The sequence below is a fragment of the Ambystoma mexicanum genome, chromosome 4p, assembly GCF_040938575.1.
Source record: "Ambystoma mexicanum isolate Mex_15411 chromosome 4p, UKY_AmexF1_1, whole genome shotgun sequence".
NCBI classification, from domain to species: Eukaryota; Metazoa; Chordata; class Amphibia; order Caudata; family Ambystomatidae; genus Ambystoma; species Ambystoma mexicanum.
The window spans coordinates 1,199,883,453-1,199,906,087 of NC_090927.1; the positions used below are offsets into that span (position 1 = coordinate 1,199,883,453).

The following is a 22,635-nucleotide window of genomic DNA, read 5'->3' on the forward strand; positions in this document are numbered from 1 at the left end:
CGGAGGAGGCCCCAGGGAGGAGGCAGGGTAACTGCTAGGGGAGCCCATGTAGGCCAAGTGTGCAGGGAGGCAAGAGTACGGGTACGTGCGAAGGGCAAACAGGGGTGGACCAGACTTTGTTGACTAGTCATGAAAAGGAGCTTGAAAGCAAGTGCTGATATTGTGAAGACCAGTGTGAGGAGGGCCTGGCCCATGTAGGACATAGAAGAGGCCAGGCAGCCACTAGTAGCAGCAGGGACGGGGGAGGCATTTGCAATGAAGCGGGATAGGGAAGGAGGAGGAGAAGAGGCAAGTCTTGAGGAGTTTACGGAACCTAACAGATCCGGATCAAGTCTGAGAGCGGCAGAGAAGCCATTCCATATGGATGCACCTGATGAGGAAAGAGATCTACCCCCAACTTTTGACCTGCACAGTTAGAACTAGAGGACCGAAGTACTCTAGCAGGGAGGGATTTGGGATGGGAAAGTTGGATATAGCGTTGTCCTAATCCCCAGAAAGCCTTGTGAATGATGCAGAGGGTCTTGAATTTGATCCTTGCAGTCACTGGGAGCCAGTGGAGAGATTTCAGGGCTGGAGAGATGCGGTCCCTGGGCTTGAGGCCACGGATAAGTCTTGAAGTCCTGTTCTGGATAAGTGGGAGAGGGGGGGGAAGAGACAGGGGCAATTTTATTACACCCATAAACTCTTACATTAACGTTTTCTTGATGCTCCAGAGGTATGTGTTTGGTGTGCAACTACACCAGCAGATTTCACGCATGTGGCATGGAGCTGTCCTCCAGTGTCCCGATTTTGGGAGGTTTTTTTTAATATGCTGAGTGACATCATAGGGAGGAGGGTGGAGCCAGACCCAGACCTGGCACTATTAGGAAATACCAGACATTACTGGCCGGGTGTGGAAACTGGCAGGGTTATTATTGTTTCTAGCTAAGAGGAGAGTGGCAATGGTGTGGGGGGGCTTGAAGCGTCCTACTGTCGAGTAGTGGAAAGTGGAAACACTTTATTGTAACAAAATGGAAATGCAATACTGGAGTGGTTCATCCTAGTGCCAGACCTAAAGATATTTGGGACCCTTATAAACGAGGGGCCTCATGCCATGTTAGCCGGTCCGGGAATAAGGGTGCCGGTAAGCTCGCTGGCACTCTTGTTTCAAGACTGGAAAACTACGGATTTGCCTTCCAGAGTAGCTGTGCCCAACAGGTCTGCCCCTGCCGGGCACAGTGGTCACGGTAGGCAAAGCCGTCACGGAAGCACCGGTACAGTTAACAACAGTGCCGGTGCTTCTGTGTCCCCACACCCATGGTGATTAACACAATTACCAGCGCCTGACTTCTCGGCCACTATACTTGTAATAGCCCAATGGCACCGGGAAAGTCAGGTGCCGGTAATTCTTTACGGGTCGGCAGCAACCCACCGGCAGGCTTACCGCTGGATCCGTAATGAGGCCCAATACCTTCTTTCACAAGCTCGGGAGAATATACCCAACTCTGTAGAGGGGACACCCTGACTGAATATCAACGCTGGTCATGTGAAACCTTGGTGCAGATCTCTCTATTGCGGATAGATTGGTGCTTACTAGAGGGGAGGCCCACAATTACTGGAGACAGACTATTGGAGTATGACCATATGCTGATAGATGGTTTGAATATGCACATGGCATTGGGGAATGACTGAGATGTGATGTAGTGGGGAGGGGTGGATTAATTAGCTGAGCCACTGTTTTGTTCTATAATGTTCATTATGGAAAACAATTTAAGAAAATTAATGCAAACACGTACAATAATCATGATCCTGAAACTTAGAAGAACAGTGTTAATATCTTGGAGGGGTGTGTGATAATCACAAACATTAAAAATGGCATTAACGCTAGTATCATCACTATAGATGACACAGCCGAAATATGCAGGTATACAACTGTCATACACACAGGCTCCAGTATGGTGTGAAGCCTCCCAACTCCAGAAATAAAAACTGAAAAAACCTCTAGACACATCAACCTTAAAACAGAGCTATACAAAATCTGGCTGTCGAGAAAACTCTGAAGCCCCATTGTAAAAGTAAATTGGGGTAACCTGGTTACAGGGTTTCATTTCATTTCAATATGTGGAACAAGTAGTTTCTACATTAATACAATGGATGGATGATAGCACTACAGCCTTAACAGTGGGGCATTGTGGAACATCCCAGGTAAGCCTGCTCGACTACCCTATTAGCGAAACATGAAATGCTCAAAGTGTGCAACATAGCATACCTGGGGTTATGGCTCAGCCGGTTTGAATACCATAACACATCTCTTCTATGCCACTGATGCCCATTGATACCTAGCCCTAGTACAGTTGCTACTCCACCAATACTCGCTCAAGGGATATCACAATCATCAGATATAACAGGGTCTAACGACAGCAAAAGCTTGTGACTAGTAAATAGCTCAAACTTGAAAATGAAATGGCAAGTTACAAAATGGGTGTGTTTTTTAAACAGCCAAAGAACCGTTCTAACATGCGCACATTTAACCAGAGCACGATGCAACAGGAGTGATCCAACGTATGACGTTGAAAACATAGGTACTGTTACAGCCGCTATGAAGCTACACAGTGAGGGTGGATACCCAGTTCAGAGGGACCGTAAAGTCACTGAACGATCCCTTAATTGGCATAGATACAGAGACGTAGGTTATTTAAAATCTTCAAAAGGGCCTGGTTGGTTAAATCCAGACATGATTGTCCTAACTCATCACAACTTTAAACTCCACAGCCTGAGGTCCCTGTGTACTTAGAAATGGTGCAGACATATCAACGGGTGTATAAAATATTTGCAGCCGTGAAGTATTATGAGAATTCCAGGGGGCGCTGTTGCCCATGGGAGAAAATGGCCGCTCCTGTGTGAGCTCCGGAGTGAACCAGGGCCGTAATGCAGATATAACTGTTCAACGGGCCCAGTTCTACTTCTATGAAACATGGATTGAATGGCAACCACTACTGAACGGGACTGCGAAACCTGGAAGCCAACGGTGAACGACTCTCCGAGATAAAGCATTATATGTACTCCACGGAAAGCGGGGAACAGAGCCTGAAGTCAAGCCGGAACTCGAGGGGAGGAGCCCGGCAGAGGTAGGCGCGCTCAGCTCCCAAGACACCGGAGGCTCATTGATATTGGGGCCTGCTGCGGGTGCTCCGCTCCTCGTAGAGCGCCTGCGGGGACCTCCCACTTGCTCCCACCATCCCCCTCCTTCAAGCACCGCTGAACGGCCGGTGCTCGGCCCGTGCCCGGCGACGAGAATCCACCGACGAATTGCGGGAGCGGTACCCCCTCGGCGAGCACAACGCAGATAAGTGGGGCGGCGAGGGGGAGGTGGCAGCACTGCACTAGGCGCAAACCCCACGGCCCCTGCAATATATCTGGGGTGAATTACAAACATACACGGCAGACAGAAAAGATTAGAAAGAATTTTGGATTGTACGTGGCGGACAGTGTGTACGAAGGCAGGAAGTGAGGCCTTTCAGGGACACTCCAGAACTGTATCCTCACAACTAGCGGCCATGGGGCTTTCACGACAGACCGTATAGAGCTCCTACCACAGCACTGGTGTCGTGACACCGAATACGCACTACCTGCAACAAGTATATTGACACCGACCCCCCACCTCTGATAAGACATGCCGCAAAACGAGTGGTGTGTTAACCTGATCAGGCCTGCTGTGTGCTGTGCACACCGGGGGCCACGACCACACATTGCAATTGCTGCTGTACTTCGATCAGAGAAGGCAGAGCCCATTTATCCTGCTGAACAATCAATCAGAAAAGGGGGATAATGCCCAATAATTTTGGTCACAAGAAGAACAAGGGGGCTATCGACAAATACACCACAACTATCCAGAAAGATCCAACACCCGAGATGGAGGAGGTAACGATCCCACTCGACCAGCAGGCTCCGCCGACCACCTTGATGGACCCTCAAGCGTTCTTCCTCGCAATGCAACAGGGTTTTGCAGCACTCAACGACAAACTTGACGGGATCACCGCAAAGGTGGCGTCCATTGAACAAAATTGGACAAAACGACAACACGTATAACGGAGGCAGAAACAAGAATATCGGGCACTGAAGATACCCTTGAAGCCCTGAAAAGCACGGTATCCACGATGCCGATCGAATTAGGAACGGTGAAGACTAAATGCGAGGATTTAGAAGCGAGGACAAGACGCAACAATATTCGCATAGTGGGGGTGCCGGAGGAAGCGATGAAGGGCTCCATGGAAAAGGGAGTTGAGGCCCTCCTGCGCACACTGCTGGGGGACCCTGGGTGGTCACGAATGTTCATTATTGAGCGGGCTCATAGGTCTCTTGCCCCGAAACCAAAGCCGGGAGCATACCCTAGACCAATCATAGCCCGTGTGATGAACTACAGGGACAGGGACCTGATACTGAGGGCGGCGAGGGAAAAGCAGGAGCTGAGATGGGAAGCCAACGTTATACGGATCTTTCCAGACTTCACACTGGCAGTACAACAAGAGAGGAAGCAATTCAATGGGGTTAAGAAACTGCTTCTGGAACGGCAGGTTCAGTACGCCATGCTTTACCCGGCAAGACTTAAAATTCAATATCAAAACAACATCCACTTCTTCACCTTTCCCGAGGAAGCCGCCAGCTTCATAGAGACACATTGTAACGCTCACCTGATTCTCGCAGAGGCGCCGGTCTTGACTGGGCGACTACCGTATCTTCAAAGGTGATGTGTAGCACCCGGTTGGCTCTTTGGGCTGGACCTCTGTGCACTGTATGCCTGACGTGTAGAGTAAGATGTCTGCAGATAGAAAATATGGGGTTAATGAACTGGGGTTATTGGGGTGTCCCTATCTCTTTCCTCTTCTCCTCTCCTGTAGACCCCCAAAGGTTAACGCTCTCACCTTAGGTAAGTGAATGCCGAGCTCTCCATCTGCCTCGGGGCAGGGTGCTGTAACCAGTTTCTTCACTGGATAGGTAGCGCAGGCCTCTTGACTTCAGAGGACTGCTGTCCGTCGTTTACTGCACGAACGGTAAGTTTCGAGTCATTCAAATGTCTTTAAAGTCTTTAGTAATGATGTCTCTTGTTTTGCAGGGTTCCGGCGATGGCGGATGACAGGCTGAAGTGAGTTGAAGATGGAGCCCGTGTGATGAATAGAAGCGCCTGGAAGCACGTAAGTATGCGCTTGTTGCCTGCTTCACGATGCGCTCTAACTGTCTTTTTATTTTGCAGGTACGAGTTCGGAGCGGCTGCAGGGTGCCGGAATACCCACTGGATTAGATGTGGAAAGGAGTAATGGCACGTGAGTATTAAAGTTCCCCAATGTCTTTAAACGCACCTTGTTTTGTCTTTCAGATGCGGGATGCAGCGCCGAAGGCCTCCGGAGCGTGCGAAGAGTTGGTAAGCTTTTGTCTTTCAGATGCCGGAATGCAGTGTGAAGACCTCCGGAGCGCACGAAGAGTAGGTAAGATTTTGCCTTTCAGATGCCGGAATGCTAACCTGTTCTTTCTTGTCTTTATAGGTGTTGCTGAAGACTGGATTCAGGATGGTAAGCCTTTTTCCTTAGGCCCAGGACCGGATGCAGAAGACACGATGAGCGTTCTGCTGCAGAGGTTGCAGAATAACGCAAAGCAAGATTCATCCACCGGGTGTGGTTTAAATAGCCTCCTGTAGTGCTTAGGTGTCTCCTTCCACAGCCACGCCTAAGTAAGAAAAGAGTTCCTGGTAAGAAAAGAGTTCCTGCCTTCCAGAAGAGTTCCAGTGTTCTGAATCTAGGGAGTGGCTCCAGCCCCACCCAACAGGAAAAGTAGTTCCAAACAGAAGAGGATCAGAGGCTCAACTGGCAGGCAAGTAAGCAGCATGGTCTGCTGAAGGTAAGTCCACCCAGGCATTATGAGCCCGGCGCTTCCAGCGCTGGGACTGGGCATATTTATGAGCCTGGTGCCACTGGCGCCAGGACTGGGTCCAAAAGGTCCCAATTGGGACTGGTTGGCACTTGGAACCTGGGTTATGGATCTGCTTCCAAGGGAGTTGGGAAAACCCTGACCTTTTGGAAGCAGAGATCATGACACACATATCCCCACTCTGTCGAGGAGCACTGAAGTTAATGAACAGGTGTAGTCTTCACGGGTGCACATTAACAGAATGTTCAACTAATGATGAATAAATCCTGTAACATCGGCTCCCCCTTTTGGGGGCAGCTCTATGTGGGGGCGGGAATGTTTCAATAAGTGTGATATGCTGCATTGCAATGTCCCCCGCAGACAATAACAAGTGTGAGAGCAACGTATGGAACTGGTTACCCTTATTCAAGGTTTAGAAAGGCAGAGGCCCTGGGAATCGCCACAGGCCCCCCTGTAGCAGGTGCACATGCAGTTGGAGGGGGGGGGAAGGGTTCGGATCCTAAAAGCACAGTTGAAGTTAGGGGAACTGTGAGGGTGGGGGGAGGGGGAGAGTTTGACACGTTGGGCGGGAGTTATGTTATGATGGGGAAGAAAGTAAAAAGCACACAGGTAATGTACACTGGAAAAACTGAAAGTATTGTAAAGAAATATTCGCAAACACACGTTCACGATTACTTCATGTGGAATGGCTGAGACAGGCATTGATGATATTAAAGTAATGAGCTGGAATGTTCGAGGTCTAGGCTCCAGAGTGAAGAAACGGAAAATTATAGCATACATTAACAGTCAGACCCCCAAGATTCTCTTCCTACAAGAGATGCACATTGGGCCACAACAGGAGGGGCAGCTGGTTCCGAATTGGGGAACACACCAATATTACACAACTTATTCGAAAAAGGCTAGAGGTACAGCAATCTTGTTACACAAGACCTTGCGGTTCACGTGCAAAGAAGTGGAATGTGATTCTGGGCGGAGATATGTGTTAGTACATGGTACTCTACGAGATAAAGAGATAGTCCTCCTTAACTTATACGGGCCGAACATAGACGACCCGGAATTCTGCTCCACAATCTTCGGGAAACTGGCAAACTTCCCCACGGCCCATTTGATATGCGGGGGGGACTTTAATACCATTCTTGATGTGAATATCGACCGTACTTCGACACAAGTGAGAGCGCTAACCAAAGCAGCACAGACAATTATCACACACATGGCAGATTTTAAACTGAAGGATGCATGGAGGACGCTACACCCCTCTGTGAGAGGATACACATATTACTTGACAGTACACGACATGCACTCCAGGATAGATGTTTGGTTGGTGGATAACACAGTATTATCATGGGTCACAGACACTCAGATACTCCCCAGGACATACTCAGATCATTCCCCCATACTGATGGCATTGCGAATACCCGGTGCCGCGGTGGGCAGGCCCCCATGGAGATTCAAACCGGCTGCGCTACGAGATCTGGCCTATAGAAACGCAATGGATCAGCACATACAAAAATACTTTGATCTCAATGAGAACTCAGTGTCCTCTCTCGCGATATTGTGGCAAGCATTTAAGGTGTAGATAAGGGGCACATCTATATCAAAAGAAAGTGGCATCCTCAAAGACATTAGGAATAGATTGCAACGACTAGAAGTGCAAATAGCATCAATACAAGCCCAATACGTGCTTACTCCAACACCACAACTCACTTTAGATATAAAGAACAAGCTAGACGAATACACGGAGACAGCGGACCAAGAGATCCGCTACTTTGACAAACCGGCGGCTGCATGCCGCTACGGAGAAAGCGAACGCCCGGGGAGGTTGTTAGCCAGAGCAGTGAGGGGAGAAAGGGGATCAACAGATATCCCATGTATACAAACAGCGGATGGCTTGGTCACCACCGATCAGGGTAAGATACGTGACACATTCCACGCATTCTATGAAGAACTTTACTCACCTCAATCCGGCACTACGGATGCGGAGATTGAACATTATCTCTCCCAAATCCCAACGACATTACTGGCGGAGGATACCAGGGAGTTGTTGGAGACTCCGATAACTGAGGCGGAAGTTGTGGAGGCAATTGAGGCACTCCCCAACGGGAAGGCCCCTGGCACCGATGGCTTTAGTGCAGAGTTCTACAAGGAGTTTAAACATCTGTTAGTACCCAGACTACTGGCGGTGTGGACCGAAGCCCTAGATAAGGGAGAGCTCCCTGAGACCACAAGAGAAGCAGCAATAACGCTACTGCTCAAATCAGGGAAGCCCCTGAATGACTGCGGGTCTTATAGACCACTATCATTAATTAATACGGATGCAAAGGTCTTGGCAAAAATACTCGCCACTAGGTTAACACCTTTGATGCCATATATGGTCCACAAGGATCAGGCAGGGTTCATTCTCGGCAGGTCCACGGCCACTAACATCAGAAGATGCCATGAGATCCTGACTACAACACTCTCAGATCAGCAGGCCATAGCCGTGTCACTAGATATGCGTAAAGCATTTGATACGGTATCCTGGCCCTTCCTGTTCGGGGTCTTGCGAAATTATGGGTTCGGTCCAAACTTCCTGAAATGGATACTATTACTATACACAGGCCCCCAGGCCAGAGTTAGAGTTAATGGCACCCTAACAGAAAAGCTCGAACCACGAGGGGGCACTAGACAGAGTTGCCCATTGTCACCATTACTGTTCGCCCTAATAATAGAACCACTGGTGGACAAATTTTGGACTCGATACAGCACATACGGGCTGAGGATAGGGAGTAAACTGCACATTATAAATCTATACGCAGACAACATTTTGCTGTATCTAAAAGACCCAGACAGAACATTGGGGAGGGTCCTAGCAGAAGTAGAACGGTTTGGTAGATTCTCGGGCCTACGACTTAACCCCAACAAATCAGAAGTGTTCCCCATTACTGAAAACACGAGTAAACCCCATGACGTGCATGGCCTACTGTGGTGCCCGACACATATTCTGTATCTGGGAGCGTGTATTGCTACGACGGCTCAATTATCGCGAGCACTAAACTATAAACTGCTGGCAGACGCTCTATGTATTAAGTTAAAGCGTTGGAGTGCTCTCCCCATTTCCATGATGGGTAGGATCGCTTTAGTAAAAATGATCATTCTCCCAAAGCTTTTTTTATCTATTTAGTACGGTGCCGGTCTGGCCGGGGCAGGCCTTATTTACCAAGATGTCTAGCGCATGTGTCTCATTTGTATGGGGTGGTCACCCTAGGGTGAGCTGGAGGGTTCTAACTGATGTCTACCCAAAGGGTGGTTTGACGGCACCGGACCTTGAACTTTACTACCTGGCTGCACAGGCAAAATCTGCCGACCAGTGGGCTACAATATTTCTTAACCCAGCGGGCCCTGTACCGAGCCAGCCTGAAAAAGAGGCCGTGTTGGCGCTCCACCAACTTACGAGGTCAACTCCCAAGCATTACAACGCCATGAAACCATCAAAGGTGGTGACTACGGCATGGGCCAAAATAGTTGAGATATTTCACATGGATAAGATATACCACCCGAGTATGCCGCTCTGGGGCGACCCCCAAACACCCTTCAGTATAGAGGGGGAAGTAGCCCGCCGCTGGTCCTCCAGGGGCATATCACAATGGGGTCAACTGTTCATGGATGGGCACTTTATTCAGCGGGATGATATCAAGGACGGTGTTGGGGAATACGCATGGGACCAGACAACAATATTCCCGTATACAAGCAGCCATACAAAGTATATGTCTTACCTTTCCGAATGAACCACTGCAGAATATGGGATTGGGATATATGTTCACGGGGGGATCTCAAAAGATAACGGCGTCAGCACTGTATAAGATTATACTCCAAACACGCCCGATAGAGCAACGCACAACTAAGGCCACGTGGGAACAAGACCTGGGAGAGCAAATTGAAGACGATGAATAGTCCCGACACTGTGCACTTACCAAACAGATTTCATGTAATTCTAGATACAGGCTAATTCACTATACGATAATACAAAGAACACACTACATTCCTATGAAGCTCAAACGCATATATCCGACCATGTCTGGGAACTGCCCGAGATTCAATGCTGAAAATGCAAACATTTACCATATGTTATGGGCATGTGTAAAACTGAGGGGATATTGGGAGGAGGTGTGTCTGGCCCTAGATGAGATGGCAGATCAACCAGTGGAATGGACCCCACGGATGTGCCTGTTGGGGGTAGTCGAGAAAATGAACCTGATATGGCGGAAACTGTTGAACTTAAGTCTGCTCCTAGCCAAAAGGGCGATTCTGCTCAAATGGAAAAGTGCAACTCCCCCAACCAAGGCGGACTGGGATAGAGACATGGTATGGGCAAACAATATGGAGGAACTATACATAGACTCGGTATTACCTGTTTCCCGGCCAAAGAATATATGGGAAAGATACAAACTGTACCTACTTGAAAAGGCCGAGCAAGAACACTGACTCTGAAAAGTAATTGAAATTGTATAATGTATGAACATATCAGTACTACAGCTAAGTGTTTGTATTAACTGTGTGCAACAAAAATAAAGAATATAAAAAAAAAGTATTATGAGAATTCCGATCTGTAAACTTGGATCAGTTACGATCCTTGGGACACAGTCTAGCTGCTATATCATTGTTCAGGTGTATATTAGAACCCAATGGGTCCAACGATTTCATACACATACGCATGGACATTGATGGTTTATTTAAGCCCTTATTTACAAGGCGATCCATGTGCTAGGTCTTCTGTGTTTTACAATTTCTAGAAAATCTGAGGCGGCTCATGCAGAGTAAGACCAAAATTATGTGTTTTGCACCCTTAAGAATCGTTGTGGTAGTTGTTAGGCTCCGCTCCAGAGATATTTACAAACCTTTGAACAAACTCATTCAGTCATATTATAAAATCTAAAAGCAGAATACTATTAAATTTCAATCAATCGCGGGCCATTAAATCTGTGTCTAGCGTGTAGTCTCATAGGTTTAATCGAGCTGCAGAGTTGTACAGATGCAGATATAGATAACAAAGCATTGAAAGCCCATAGAGAGCAAAGTACTTAGTCAGACACACCTGTATGTTTTGGAGTGCTTGCTCTCCTTAAGCAGTATTTTGCTACTTCAACATAGAGGTATGGCGATAATTCCTGCTAACGTCTAAAACTGCAAAAAACATGCGTGTGTTTTTTACATCACGACAACCATTTCTATGGTATAACAAATCTACAAAACTTTGTAGGGTCCAAAAACCTCTGTAAGCATTGTACCATATTTTCAAGAACAAAACTAAACACAGCTAGCAGTATCACTGTCGTCTGTATTTAAGAGAGGAGTGCAATTGCTTAACGAGAGACCATAAAATTATTCACAATGTAACACCTTTGCTAGGACACTTGTTTGTCTAAACATTCACATCGAGAAAGTGGCCATGGGTTCTGTCAAGCATAAGCCACGTTTTGACTGTCCCACGTGCGGGAAAAGTACCCACAAGAGTGATGTAATGGGTTCATGTGCCGGTATGCAAATTGCCTATGTCAACATGACTGTACACCTGTGCTATATTCCACCTGGTAGACCTCAAAAGAAAAGAAAGTATTACATTGTTTATGACATTGAAGCCATGCAGGAAAATATAACACACCAGCCAAACTACAATTATGCCAGACATCTAACAGGTGATAGTTGTTGGGAGTTTGAGGGTGGGTGATTTGTGTATGAGTGATTTTGTTAGCACCATTGTAACAACAAAATTCATAGGCTACACGTTTCTAGCTCATAATGCCAAAGTGCATGACGGCTACATTATGCTCAAACAATTGGTGAAGCAACAAATTAGAGTGAAACTTATCTCACAGGGCGCTAAACTCATGTCAATGCTTGTGGTAATGTTGAAAATAAGTTGCATCAACTCCTTGAATTTCCTACCCATGAAACGCCGTAAACTCCTAAAAGCTTTTAGTTTTCCTGGTATAAAGGGCTTCTTTCCACATCTTTTCAACACAGCGGCTAATCAAAACTATGTAGGTCCCATCCCAACCACCGACCAATTTAGCATTCAGTACATGATGCCTAGCGAGCAAGATCAATTTATGGCGTGGTAAGAGGCAAATGAACATTGCATAGTTGACGTTTGCCAGAAGTTATGGGCTTAAATTTGTTCAGGGACGTGATCATTCGAATGACCCAACAGGAAACACCTATAGAGGGCGTCTTACCCGTCATACTTCGATCATTTTAAAAGTGGCACGCTGGCTAGTTGATGTATGCAGATCTACACACAATTGTATCTGAAGCCTGAAATGATCGGGCTGCTACCCCAGGATTTATACCACAGGGGCCAAACACAATATGTGGCTATTCAATAGCTCTTATATAGCAGAGACCGAAAACATCCCCATGCAACATTCCCTTAAAGGTAACAGTGAGAAATTGTATGGTAAATACTGGCTGGACAGATATGCTTTTGTTCAGGGTTTGGAAACAGCCTATAAATTAAATGGTTGTTTTTACCATGGGTGTCCAGAATGCTGCCCAGCTGGGGGGTTTCAACACTCTGACAGGCACTACTTACGAGCAGTTGCAAAGGCGCACCCTGTAGAAACAAATGTTCCAATCCAGCCAAGGAGTTTGCGTTGTCAGTATTTGGGAACATGAGTGGTGCACAATGGTAGAAAACATAGTAAAAAAGGGGGCAACTGTGTTAAAGAGAAGAAACTGCCGGACCTCATACAACCCAGAGATGCGTTTTGCATAGGTTGTGCGAATGCCTTAAAGATACACTGCTGCACCTCAGAGAGTGAGCAAATACAGTATTTAGATTTCACCAGTCTATACCCGGCTGTGAATAATGAAAAAATACATATCTTCTAGGACACCCAGAGATCATCTGTGATAATTATGAAGGGATAGACCAGTATTTTGGTTTGATCAGGTGTAATCTACCTGCCCAGAGGCCTTTACTTACCTGTGTTGCCCTATAGATGGGGTTGCAAGCTAATGTTACCACTTTGTCATATATGCATCGAGACAAAACAGGCCGGGTGTAAACAAAGGGATGAAGAGTGGGTGCTGACAGGCACTTGGTGTACGATCAAGTTACAGGCCTCTTTAAAACATGGCTATCGACTGAGGCGCATACACGAGGCGTAGCATTTTAAAACAGTCACCCTATCGCTCTTTTGTGATTACATTTAAATGTTCCTCCAACACAAACAGGAGGCCTCTGGCTTTCCTTCAAGGTGTGTGGACGATGCCATTACGTGAATGATCATTACAAATATCAGGGCATATGTTTGCGCATGGAACACATCGAGGAAAACCCTGCCAAGTTTAAACACAGGGTTAATTTGTAAACACAGTCCTCATCATAGAGCCCTATGTGCTTCATGACTATTTATTAGATCATTCTCATGACGTGAGCTATAGCGTATTCATAGATGATGAAACAGCTTGTTTGTGCTGGCGATACACTGAGGAATATCCCAAAACTTCTGACAATACAAATTGTGAGAAACCTGAACGTGTCTCACCCACTAGTCCCTTGGGATCTGCCATTCAGGCGGCCAGGACACGGCCATCACTTTTGGCTCAAGTTCCTGGGGGTGGACCAGTGCAGGAGGATCACCTGGATGAGGGGTCTTCGGGGAGTGGCAGTGGGACACCAGACGGCGAGACACAGCATCTCCTTTCCGGTAACACCTTTTCCCCCATCCTACAAGGTAGGATACTTAAGAACTGAAATCTCCCCTTTTCTGACACAAACACTTTCTCACAGACAGCTCACTGAGAGAGAAAACGGACTAACACCCGAGCCCTATACCAGACATGTCCCATTACAATGGCCAGGTAGGGTCAGGCAATTACTGATCAATACACGCACCAGACTTCCATCACACTTCCCTACACGGATAAAAGGTGGAACGCAAAGGCACACTCTGAGCAAGGCAAAGCACACAAGGAAGCAGCAGTTCCAAGATGGCTGTTTAATACAAGGAGAAAGCCGGTAACACCAGAGAGGGTTGCGAGGAGGGTAGTGCCCTTGACCTTTTCATGAGCCTTCGAGAATAAGAAACATAAGACACGGAATCAAAGCTGAAGAAACCTGCATTATGTATAGGAGATACCCGGGGCTCGCCTGCGTCGATAGCCAAGGCAGGGAGGATTGTTTGCCACCGCGGTACTGTCCTTCGCTCCAACAACAAAGCAGTGCCTGTAAAGTCAGCACAGCCGGTTAGTTGGGGAGACTGATACCAGACCGGTCTATGGTAAAGTCAAGGTTGCAAGCAGTAACATTGTATAGAGAAAACTGAAGCAAACAGTGTATGAGGCATAGGTGACTAGCATCTCAAATATAATTAAACAGCAGATGAGTGACTGAATTTTTTAAGCCAACACAGATACTGTAAATCGGCGAGTGGTCCGGCGCCACATAGGTGCTCATTCGAAGGCCTCTATTAGGTATCCAACTGAGAGGTGGCAAATGTAAAAAGGAATTGTGAAATCAAAGTGGTCCTGCAAAGGGTCAAGCCAAACCCTGCGCACTTTCAAAAGTCTTCGACAGTTGATGCTGACTGAAATTGGTCTGAACCCGGTTGAGGGAGACTTAATTGTGTAAGAGGAAGGATCTGAGCCAGGCTGAGGGGGATCCGGGATGAACCGTGAGTAACCAGAGAAAGAATATTCTATGAACATTGTGAAAGAGGATCTGAGCCCGGAAGAGGGGGATCCAAAGTGACGATCGTTGTATTAAAGGGATCTGAGCGCATCTGAGGGGGATCCAGGGTGAATAGTGTATCACCTTAATTGAGTTGATTTAAGAGGAAAATAACTCTGTTTTGTTGCATCAGGCACTCTGAATCAAGAGACTTTGATAGGCAAAGAGACTCGGGCACAGAAGGTACTGATGCTAGTGATTGAACAGTATCCTTGTGCCAAAGAAGACACAGATTCTGCTACTCCCGAGTGAACCGCCTTATCCAGTGCTGAAAATGTGGGGCAGGGAGGCCCACAGCTTGAACATCCCGACATATCAATTTTGTGAACACTTCTTTCTTTTTCATAAACACTACCCCCTCACTATTTGTATTTAAAGGTAAGGACTGTCAATAGGTTTTTTAAAGTAGGTCCTTTTATTTTGACAAGACACCACTAGGACTGCGTTATTATTATTTGATGGTCGTAGTTTGCTCCCATCTGTAGATTTAGGATTAGATAGGCATTTATCATACCCTTGCTGAAGTTCAATAAACACCCTTGAACTGTGGTCACTTGTGTCTGTCTTACTGTTGATACCATGCCTTCCTTACACAATATATTCATAGCCGCATTCACAACAGCTCATGCATGTTTGAAGTTGTATGGTGTGATAGAGCAATTGCACGAGAGGATTCTATATAATGATACCGATAGTGTTCTCTCTGTCAGCACCACCGGGGATGTCAATCCAGCCACCAGTGACTACTTACAGGGATCTAACTTCAGAGCCAGTGAGTACTTTATGGAGTTCGTATCTGCAGGGCCTAAAACATACGCCTATGGCACATCTCTAGGGACTGCTACTATGAAGGTGAAAGTTATACCACTTAACAGTAACAATACTGCCGAAATACATTTTGACATTTGGAAAGATCTTGTACAATAGTATACACAGGGAGATGTGTGTAAGAACCCAAGGGCTATTACCATTAAAACAAAAAGAAATGGGAAATTAGCACGTGTACTCTTCAGAAGACTCTCAGCCTTGTGTTTCATAAAAGGATGTTAGCACCAGGAGGCTTGACACATCCCTGCGGCTATGGATGCTAAGTTGTTATGGATACCAGACAACTTTTTGCGTTTGTGCTTCCAGCTGCAGCAAGAGATATTTTGTTAGAAAACATGTAGAAAATGCACACAGAGCGAAGAAACACCTGCCAACGAACATTGTCTGTGTGCATATATATATAGTTGTTGGCAGCCTCTTTATACACCTTTACACCTGTTTAAACATCTCTTATTTGTAGAAGTTATGCTGGACAGTCTCAAAGATGATCACTTACGACCACTGAGCAGGGTGAATATGGTCATCCTGGATGAATTGATGACAGAGGGCGGTCAGAGCGCTGAACTAGAAAAAGCCGTTACTCAGTATTTATATAATTGCAATCTAAGCATTTGCTATATCATGCAGAACCTGTTCAAAAAGGGTAAGAGTAACAGATCTATAACTCTAAACACTAGTTATATAGTGTTATTTGAAACCACCTGTGATAAACAACAATTAGCTGTAAGAGCTTAACAGATGTAGCCATCCAAAACGTGTTTCTTCTGGGAGGCTTTTGAAGACGCTACCAGTAAACCGTATGGATATCTGTTGGTTGATTTAAAAACAACCTCTCTAGAGGATTATATATTGCGCACCAATATATTCCCACCCGGTCTTCCCTCTGGCTACACCCCTAAAAAGGCATCTATAAAATCAAGACAACACCATTAACAGTACCTCATCAGTAGCTATTACAGCTTTCAACATGTCGGCATTCATACGGAGAAACATTGCACTGCTCAAAATGCTTGTATACCCCACCATCCAGCAACATATGGCCATTTTAGCTACAGCCTCTGACGATTTGGTGGCCACTATTTTCTAGATTTCCCAAAACACTTAAAAGGGGCATGTCCCCTTAACACAATGCCAAGTAAGTGTGTTAAAAAAGAAGTGTGTCATCAAGAAACTGCGGGTATCCATACAGGCTTCAAGTAGTGTCTCAAGCCGGTGGATTCATAGGACCTCTCACAGGCATAGCCCTACTGTTAATCGCCAGATTGCCCAGGTGCCAGTGATGGAGCACAGTCACAAAATGAATTTGGTGGACAAACAACAATTAGAAAGCCTAGCACCCACACCCCTGGAGGATTGGGATATACAGAAGGCTGCAAGCATGCATCTCGACTCTGAAAATGAAGGATGTTTTATACAGGTCTGTTTTAAAGGCTCATAGTAAAGCGGCTTTCTACACAAATATTCTGCATGAATACTTAAATCATGCTAGGCAAAGAGATGCAGAAAAGAACAAACTAACATTAAACATGCCACCCAGTGAATCTAATAGTGTGAAGAATCCACAGGCATTAGACCCGGGTGTGGTGGTAGTAATAAATAAACTTAGCCAGCACCATAGACCTACTGCAGAACTATTGCTACAGAAAATGGGGGTTGAAAAGGATGTGGCGGTGTGGACTGATAGAGGAGAATTTATCTACAGAGGTACAGTTGTAAGGGCCTTGAACATGCAAAGTGCCTGCACCAGCTGGAACTAGTTCATGCAAGTGGTTGCTCATTTAAATATCCCGGCATCTGTTGTAGGTAATGTTTCACAACAATGCACTCTGAAGAGGTTAAAAGCTGTTGACCCTGCTACCCCACACCAACACAGCCTGTAAATACATCCAGGCCAACCACCCCTCTAAAGAGATCCCGATCGCACAGTCCTGAAACGAGGTGGCATGCCTTTAGCTTTAAAGACTCTTTACCTTTTTCAGTGGGACATGTGTGCCTGCGTAAAAGTATAAATACGCCTAGTCCCCAATGTGCAGAGATTTTGAGTGGAGGTGAAACTAAGAACAAGCTGTTTGCATTCTGCAATCTGCTAGGTAGCTGGAACGTACCTCGATAAGTGGGCAGTGTTTGCGCCGTAAACAACTGAAAATTGTGGACACGCTTTCTCTGTTAGTTCGTTAGGTCTCGGTAACATGAGGGATCGCCTCAACGTAATGATGCACTCTGCCTGGAAGAAGAGGCAGGAAAATGTAATTGAGATTGTGGCTGTGCCATGTAAAAATCGGCGTTTGCTAGCCGCGTCTCGCTAAGAGAAGATAAGTGCAGTGAAAGGGCCGAGGGGGAGGGAAGACTAGTCTCCACGATATACAGATCACTGCTTACTGATAAAACTACTACTGCCACCAGAGCAAAGCTGCGGTGGGAGGCCGCTCTCCATTCCACAATACCCGAGGAGGACTGGACCTACATCCTCCGGCAAACTCAAAAAGTAGCTCTAAATACCCGCTATAAGCAGATCCATTTCAATTTTGTGCCTCAAATGTATTACACCCCCCCAACTGAAACAACGTCACCACCCCGAAGCTTCTGATCAATGTGAGAGGTGTGGGGCCTCCCCTGCAGACTTTGTCCACCTTGCCTGGCACTGCCCTGGTGTTGCCCGGTTCTGGTCCTCGGTCCTACAACACACGAGCGAGATAATCGGTGAGGTGCTGTCCCCCAATCCTACTGTCGCACTCCTGAGCATGACTAAACACCTACAGGCCCCAGTGAGGTAACTAGCGTCTCTGCTCCTGGTGCTTGCCCGCAGAAGGATAGCCCTGACGTGGGGACGCGGCCCTCTACCTACACTAACAGCGTGGAAAAAAGACATTTAGTATTGCAGAGACACGGACTCAGAGTTCATAAGAACTCTTCCCCTTCATGCACGTCCCCCAGATATCTGGGGCCCATACTTCATCTATCTGCTCTCCATCTCTGACGCTGTAAGTGCGCAATCATGACCTATCAAACTGTCACCGCGTAATGCTGCGCTCCCTCTATACACCATAACCGCCATAACAAGCCTGTTCAACGTTCCAGGTCTCTGATGAACTTTATACATAAGAGCCTATGTTATGAATTGTATGTGCAATGAACCTAGTGTTGATATGTTGTTAGATGCACCTGTCAATACAGGTTTTTGTTGTATGTCTTATAAAGTGCAGTGAAAGTAAATTACCTTGTGTTAGAGCCTCGGGAGTGAAAGGGGCTGGATGATTCCAAAGTGCCTGAGAAGCCGAATGGTTGCCTAGGCAACCTCACGTTCAACTCATAGTGACCTGCAAGTGCACTTCTTATGCTTACGGTGCTGTGAATGCTCATTCTGTGGTTACCTAGGTGACCCCGCGAGTTCTAGGAAGCATGCGCACTGGGATGTGCCCATGTTTGCCTAGTTGCCATGGCAATGTCGTAGTTTAAGGTTTCTTCTCCTTGTCTACGCCCCAGATATCATGATGCAGGTGCAGACGCTTGCCTTAAACGTGTCGTCTCCATGTTGTTTTGGAGGTACGTAATAAAGGAAATGATACGTGGACCCTGGGTGGTTAAGGGCTCACAAGTCAGCGGCAACCCTGACCGTGTGAATTGGGGGGAGCTCGCTGTATCTGGTCATCCGTAGCTGGAGTGACTCGGTTGGCTAGCTGCATGGGGGAGAGATTTGCATTCTGTTAATGCGGGGGTCCCCTCATGATAGAAGGGTGCATGAACCTGTGATGTTGCGCTGGGAGCTATGAGGTAGCGGGCATGTAAAGAGGTTGTGCCTAGTTAGGCAGGACATGGCTTGTCCAATACTCCAAGTATGTTGTAACTGTGGGTGGATGCTTGGTCCAGAGCAAGTGTGACGGGGTGTTTCTGTAGTTGCACTAGGTCACCTGGTGTTCCTGGAATGGCTGCTGTCTGTGTGGGCTACATGGTTATCTGTCAAACACGGAAGGAGTCATCTCATTTAGCCCTAGGTTATTAGACTGTAATTTGTAAATCCAACACGCTTCTTTGTAAGTGAGTGCATTTTTGGTATTAGTGTTACAGTGTCTGCAACCTACCAAACAAAGTCATTAGGACCATGCTGTAGTTCTGTAAAGTGTTGGACCAGGGACGCTGTTTGAACTTTGCACCTGATCCTTCATCAGTATTCCCCGTTTCTGACTCAGCGTGCCGTCTGGCTTGCGTACCATAGGCCTCATGGGCATTTAATGATATAAATCACTTTACTGGTTTTACAATTGGAAAAATGCCTCAAAGACCATTCCTGATCTTGAATTTTGAAAGATGTAGGGCCTCATTACGACCCCAGCGGTAGCCATGCCGAGTTCGGAGGGCCCGGTAATTCCTCCTTCTAGGAACCCGGACCCGGACCTTCCCCATTCCCATTCAGCCCCCGTAGGGCTGAATGGGAATGGACGAGGGAGCAAACAACGGGCCGATTATGAGCGGCCCGTTGTTTGCTCCCTCCTTCCCTCGTGGGACCCGCTCTGCACGTCTGGTAAAACCAGACGTGCAGAGCGGGTCCCGCGAGGGGACCTCGTAATCAGGCGGGACGGGGTTGACGGCGCCGGCACCTTTACCGGCACCGTTAACCCCGTCCCACATGGGTTATAATGAGGCCCGTAATCTTTTTGGTGAGGCAACATACCTTGCAATTGCCACATGGAAAATGGCCCATGATTTCTCTTAGCTCCCAGAATGTACTACTAGCTGTTTTTTGAAGAAGCATCTTGCATGGGTCAGGTGTTACCTTAGATTCTTCGCTCTCTTGAGAGCCATCGTAGGTAGGGGTTATTCGGACATGTTTAGTTGGACCAGAGGTGAGAACTTTTTTATTATGGCTCGGATTTTACTTGTGCCGGGTCCAAACGTGGTCACACAGGTGATGGTGTCGTCAGTGGCGGGTACTGACCTAGCGGTGAGCAGGTTTTCCCTCGGCATTGACCTGGCTCTTTTTTTGGCATTTTTAAGCAATTTCCTCGGGTAGCCTCTTGCCTTCAGCTTGTCTTCCACAATATTAGTGTGGTGTTGGTAGTCGTCAATTTCAGTGTAGTTTCTTCGGATCCTCAGGTATTGTCCGTAATGTAGGTTTTCTTTCAGGCTTTTGGGATGGAAGCTATTGAAATGGAGCAGCATGTTTCTATCAGTGCTTTTTTTTGTAGAAAGTGCAGGATCATTTTCCGTCTTTGTTTCTGATAGTAAAATCCAGAAAAAGAATGGCTCTCCGGCTGCTTTCCATAGTAAACATGATTTCTGGAATCCTTGCATTGAGCCATAGGTGGAAATCCTTCAGTGTGCTGAGGTCCCCTTGCCAGATATAGATGATGTCATCTATGTATCTCTTCCAGCATTTAATTCTGTGTTTAAATTGGTTGGTATCCCCAAATACATATGTTTCCTCATATGCTGTAATGTAGAGGATGGCCAGGATCTGGGCGAAGGCAGCTCCCTTCACGGTGCCAAGGGTTTGCATGTAGTACGAGTCCTTGAAAATGAAGCAGTTTTTTCGATAGAGATGTGGTCAGTAATTCTACAATGAAGTTGACGGGTACTCTACTCTGAGTCATGTGGTGTGTCAGGTGATCCGGGATGCATTCTTGTGCCGCATCTTGTGGGATGCTTGTATAGAGTTCTACAATGTCCATCGTGACCAGTAGTTGAGAGGTGGGAACAAAGAGGCTGGCTTCAAAGTGAGACGGTACTCATTGTGTATTTCAAAAATGATGTAGTTAAAAAAGGAGGTCTTCCTTGGTATGTGTCTCTACCTAGATTGTAGTTGGTGTGATTTATGTGGTCATCCGAGCCAGAGTCTGAGCTAGATCTGTCAGAAAATGTTACCCATCTTTTTCTTGGTTTCAATCTTCCTGCAGTCCATTGGTTCCTTTACTTGTCTGAACATTTTGGACACGCTTTCTCTGTACATTCGTTAGGTCTCCAACATACTAATGCACTCTGCCTGGAAGAAGAGGCAGGAAAATGTAGTTGAGATTGTGGCTGTGCGTGTGAAAATCAGCGTTTGCTAGCCGTGTCTCGCAAAGGGAGGATAACTGCAGTGAAAGTAAATTACCTCGAGTTTGAGCCTCGGGGAGTGAAAGGGGCCAGCAGATTCCGAAGTGCCTGAGAAGCTGAATGGTTGCATAGGCAACCTTGCTTTCAACTTGTAGTGTCCTGCGCGTGTGCTTCTTATGCTTATGGTGCCGTGAATGCTCGCCCTGTGGTTACCTAGGTGACGCTGAGAGTTCTAGGATGCCTGCGCATGCGCACTGTGATGTGCCTTTGTCTGCCTAGTTACCATAGCAATGTCATAGTTTAAGGTTTCTTCCCCTCTGTCTACCACCAGATATCATGATGCAGGGGCTTACATCATGAAAAAGGCTGGAAAATATTAAAGAAAATATACAGAACTGTATAGAGGAGGCGGAGATCTATGCAGGGCTTGAAATGGAGGGAGAACCAAGGGGGCAGAGGCTCTTTGACTTGCTGGAACTTGGGGAACTTCAAAAGGCTGGAACTCTGAGCTAGCGGATAGCTGTGCAGGGAGTTCGTGAAAGGCTATGGTTTGATTCTGGAGGAAGTGGTCAGGGATGTCATTTGGGGGTCACCAAGGGTCGCAGCTGCGACCCCTGCTGTCTCAGATGTGACCCCTGGCTTTCTTGCTTGTGACCCCAGGCCAAAAAACAAAACATAACATTTACTTTTGATTTTTTTTCTATAAAACATTTTTAAAAACTGTCTGGGAGCGGCCCTCTGTGCTTTCGCTATCCAAAGAGATTGCGCTGTTGTACCACACCATTCTTTTCATGGGTTAGACTGCTGTCTCCCCTCTCCTCAATGCACACTTAAAGATGGCTGCCCCATTGTGTGCTTTCCCTTCATGGGAAGAGAACCCTTTGCTGCATGTTATGGGTGGGCAGGCCTAGTGAGTCTCAGTCAGGAAGGAGCTAAGGAGCAGCAGAGCCACACTCTGCGTGTGTGCGATCCTCCAGCAGCCTCAAGGTAAGATGAACTGGGCCTCACTTCCTCGTTGTGCCTTTGCCTGTCCTGGCCTTCCTTGTCGCCTATCCGTGCTGGTAGAGTGCACAACATTTACAGTAAAGTTTATTTTCAATTCCCTGCACTCTAGTGCGGGTTAACTCATTGTTGCCAGAAAAGAAGAGAATGTTCGCATGTAGTGT

At 46.8% G+C, this 22,635-nt stretch overlaps 1 protein-coding gene across 1 annotated transcript in view; it reads right to left on the bottom strand.

Annotated features, from left to right (window-relative positions):
- Positions 1-22,635, bottom strand: part of LOC138453728 (two pore calcium channel protein 1-like) — a 1,160,417-nt gene that overhangs the window by 145,947 nt on the left and 991,835 nt on the right. The gene's annotated exons all lie outside the window — the stretch shown is intronic.